Source organism: Talpa europaea, assembly GCF_964194135.1.
Source record: "Talpa europaea genome assembly, chromosome: 9".
Taxonomy (NCBI): Eukaryota; Metazoa; Chordata; class Mammalia; order Eulipotyphla; family Talpidae; genus Talpa; species Talpa europaea.
In genome coordinates, this window is record NC_140076.1 from 111,285,430 (window position 1) to 111,290,195 (window position 4,766).

Genomic DNA, 4,766 nt, shown 5'->3' on the forward strand with positions numbered 1-4,766 from the left:
CGGCCTTCTCTCTCTTTTGGCTTCTGTTCTGCTTCTCTTCTCTTGGCTTCTGCTGGCGTCCCTGTGATGCCGCCCTTAAAAGTCTAGTCTTAGCCCATTGAATCCCATCTACATCTGCCCACACGCGACTCCAGGTGCCCGCCATCAGGCATGCATTCAGGCCCGCAGGGTTCCGTCATCTATCCTAATGGCGGGAGGGCAGAAAAGCCTGATACTTTCACCTTACCCTACAAGTCACTTAGGCTATCTCAAATGTAGTAATAGAGACGTCCATTTTGTGCTGTTGACATCTCCTTTAAGGCTTCAGGTTTCTTCCAGGATGTTGTAATAATTCCATCATACTCAGAATAAATTAACTTTTAGACACTTGATTTAATTGGCTGTTATCAGTGGGCCTACAAAAAAATTTTTCGTATTAGTAAAATGCAGTTAATCTGGATTTGCATCCCAGTCCCCCACCCCCGCCACACTAGCCATGGGAGTTCACTTCTCTGAGTCTCACATTCATTGTCTCTAAGCAAGTGGCAATGACAGCCACCCTTGAGAAGGTTCTAATGAGAAGGGGGTCCCCACAGAACCTTAACTGGCTTAATCTAGTATATCTTGTGATTAGATATCTGCTGATCTTACTATTCAAGGCAGCCAGCAGATATGTAGAATCTGATGCCCCAAGTGATGCTCACCTACATCAGCTCTGGCTCTAGGGCATGATACACAACTCACCTGCTGCTCAGGGTTGGGGGGAATGTCCAGGCTCCGTTTACATATCTATAACAACCTGCAAAAGAAGACACTTTCATCTCAATTAAAGAACTGAAAAAAGAAGCTGAAATCTAGAATTAGTGACCTGAATCCTTAAAACTCTGAATCCCTGTCAAGCTAATATGTCCTGCTCTCCTAAACACAAATTAGCTAGAGTTGGTCCAAAGAGTTATTTGTAAATTGGTGATACGTAAGAATATCAAAAACTGTTGATGACTGGTTAACCCCTGTCAGGAAGGCTAAAGATGAAGGGAAGGCTACAATGGTTTGGACCAGTGCTACCCAGTAAGGACACGAGGGGTGTCACCCAAATGATTTAAAATTTTTAGTAGCTGCATTACAAAGTAAGAAGAAATAGGTAAATTCATCTTTATATGTCACTAGCCCATTATATGAAAAATATTATTATTTGAATGTGCAATAAATATGACCAGTATAAGTGAGCTGTTTCACAGCCCTTCTTTTACACCCAGCCTTATGAACCCAGAGATATTTTATAATGACTGTGCATCTCAGCCCGGAGTCCCACATTTCAAGGGCTCACAGGCACACGTGGCTCGTAGTCACCATTTCCTATGCCCACGTGCACCTGTCTCCTCTCCACAGAGGAAGCACAGGGTGACCCAGCAGCTGGGTCCACAGGCTTGACTGAGCTCGTCAAGGTGTCTCAACAATAGCCAGCAGTGGCAGCCGTTGCAAACACCTCACCACTTACCAGTGAATGGCTTTCAGCTTGAGATGTGAAGTAAGGATTTTTTTTAATGTTATTTGAGGGCTTGCTTTCCTTACGGGTCATTTTTTTCCTTTTTATTTATTTATTTCTTTACATACTTTTTAAGTCATTGTTCATTTTTAAACAATGTTTGCTTCCCCTCCCCTCAGGTGGAGTCCCCATAGAATTTCCTTCACTAATGCACCCGTGCACCATCACCTCAGTCCCCTGTGCTCCTCCCTCCCTCCCTCCGATCCCTCTCCCTCCTCCTCCCCTGCAGGATGTCTCTGGTTTATAATTGTCTGTTTTTGTTTTGTATTGTTATTATTTTTCCCCCTGATATCTTATTTGGTTCCCCTATATTCCTCCTATAAGTGAAACCATCCAATATTTTTTTTTCTTCTGACTTATTTCCCTGAGCATAATTCCTTCTAGCTCCATCCACGTTGCTGTGAATGACGTGAGTTTATCTTTTTTGATTGCTGAATAGTATTCCATTGTGTATATATACACCACATCTTCTTGATCCAGTCATCTATTTTTTGGGTATTTGGGTTGTTTCCAGGTTTTACCTATTATAAATAGGGCTGCAATAAACATAGGGGTGCAGGTATTTTTTTGAATCATTTTTGTGTCCTTTGGGTAGATCCCTAGGAGTGGAATTGCTGGGTCATGTGGTAATTCCATTTATTTATTTTAAAAAAGGGAGAGAAGAATAAAGGACACTTACAGACACAAAGAGGCAGAAAGAGCTGGCCCCGAAAGGGATGAATTTGCCAAGAGAGGGCCTGCAGGCGGGAGGCCTTGAGGAGGGCTGCTGAGGGAGGTCAGTGAAGAGAAGCCCCAGCAAGGTTCAGGTCATGGGCAGGCAGGAAGGCTGCTGCCCTGCAGAGGGACAGAGAGTTGGCAAAAAGAAGCACCTGCACAGACACAGGTGGGCAGAGGACTGTTGCCTAATGATTTTTTTAGAATAAATATTTTTCCAGGTTATATGGTGCTACCAGTCCTGTCCACTATGGCAGTTTTCTCCCCACTGAACTTTTCCTTTTTAAGTTAAATCAGTCAATTTGGGGAGTTCTGTGGGTACTCGGTGCCACCTTCCTTGGGTTCAAGTTTTCCACAGTAATACTAAGTTGAAATGATTTCAGTATCCGGGGACCAATCTGTTAAGGGGATGATTAGCTATCACACCTCTAATCTGGGGATTAAAAAAATAACTTTTTTAAAAGAACATTTGAACTCTGCTAATATTTTACTCCTTGGTAATGATGCCTCCAAACTTTTTCAGCTGATTTTTTATAACCTGTCAGAGGTACACCTATTGATTGCTCTTGAGAGCTTCATGATATTTGCACCTGTCATGGAAATGGTACCCCTGGGGAATCATATTCTAGAACCAACATATTCCCCAAATAGTCCAGATCAGCAATAACTAACAGAAATTTTCCAAAGATGGAGGAGTTCTGTATCTGGGGTGTCCAATATGGTAGCCACAGGCTCCTGAGCATTTGAAAGGTGGTTAGTGCAACTGAGGAACTCAAGTTTAACTTTTATCTCATTTTAATTCATTAAATTTTATATTTAAATCACTGCCTATTGCTAGTACCTACTGTACTGTGCAGTCCAAGTCTAAGGAAACTGAAATCCAGTTTGCAAACCTGGTTCAAGACACAAATGGGAAATGACATGCACCCGCAATGCCAACACCTTGTGGACAGCTTACCCTTTAGCCTTCCCTGTAGGAATGAGAAATTAGTCTCGCAAGTTTTCTTTTGTGAAAGCTGACATGGAAGCTTTTGGGACAAGAGAAGGGTGTCATCAGGCTGGGAAAAGCTCATCAGTTCTCCAGGGCATAGGGATTGCTTTCCAGGTTAGCCCAAGACTTTTGGGGTACTCAGAGGTTCAGGAAGGCAACACATGTAATGCCAGAATTAACTACTGCCCACTCCATGTCACACAACTCAACAAAAGCAGTATCCTATCCCGGGCCTTCTCCTCGGCTATATAAGGCATGGGAATTTCTTGACAATGGGGTGAAAAGAGAAAGGGATATTTGCAAAATCTGACTTAGAGAGGAGATGTTCATCTGTATGTTGGAGCAAACCATAGACAGAAGACAGCTGTGGCACATTGGTGAGCAGGTCCATTAAGACATGGAAAGCTCCCAGTGGCTTAAGGATTTACTCTACCCTTAGAGCAGAATCTTTTCAAAGAACCTGGCACACTCCAGTAAAATACAAAAGGTTTTCCTTCTTTGAAATGTGTAACACTTCAGGGCCTCCCCGGTGGCGCAGCGGTTGAGCGCTGGGTTGCGAAGCTGCCCGTGGCCTCTGCGGCGCCGGTTCGATCCCCGGCTGCTCCCCAGCCACCGGAGGAGGATCCCACATGGTGCGCAGACCTCTCCTGCCACCCGCTGCTCCCCTCAGCAGTGTACTTCGGTCCTTCTGCCTGCTCTGCTCCCCGCTCTGGCTCTGGTGAATTCTCTCACCCTCCCGCGCTTCTGACTGTACCCAGTGCATGTATAAACAAAACAAACAAATATAATAAATAAATAACAACATGCCTCTATAAAAAAAAAAAAACTAAAAAAAAAAAAAGAAAAGAAATGTGTAACACTTCAAATTGTTTTCATTTCAACTATTTATTCACTGCCCTTTGAAAAACCAAATCATATTTGAAAGTTTTTTCTTTTTTAAAGAGAGTGTACGTACCTGCAAGTACTAGCGGTACTACCAGTATAGATAGAATCAGAGGCCACCTGTCTCTTGAATATGCTGGGGAAAAAAAAAGAGAGAAATACAATTGGTTGACTTGAACTGATCAATAACCAGATGCAGTTAATCCTCTGTATGTGCAATCTACCTGCTTGCTGAGATCTATTTATTCCCCCAAATCAACACTTTCATGCTCCTTTGCAGACATGTGCAGCAGAGAAGTGAAAAACTGAGCAACTTGAGGCCCACATCCTCAGTGGAGGTTAGGATCGCCTGCCCACCTGACTTCAGTTCTCATACTGTAACAAACATCTGACTCAGGGTTATGTTTTTCACATTTTTGTCCTTTTTGTTGGTTATTTCACTGTTGCATGGCCCCCATGCCAGTGTCCCTGGGCACAAGGGGGCGGTGACGTGCCTCTCAGAGAAAATGCTAGACAAGCTTCATTCAGGAGTAACAGTGCCCTGAACTTGACATTCATGAATCAAAAATCAGGTGTCTCTAAACAGAAACACACGAAACAAAGTTCTACATTAACTTCTGGCCGTAAGTGTGGTGCCCAGCGGCTGGTAGACAC

The 4,766-nt window shown here is 43.5% G+C and overlaps 1 long non-coding RNA gene across 1 annotated transcript; it reads right to left on the reverse strand.

Moving 5' to 3' along the window:
* Positions 1-314: 314 nt before the first annotated feature.
* Positions 315-4,349, reverse strand: LOC311176522. Its single transcript, XR_014617079.1, has 3 exons — positions 4,186-4,349; positions 724-778; positions 315-395 (listed from the first exon to the last, which is right to left on the reverse strand). It is a non-coding gene; the product is annotated as an uncharacterized lncRNA (long non-coding RNA).
* Between the last annotated feature and the right edge of the window lie 417 nt (positions 4,350-4,766).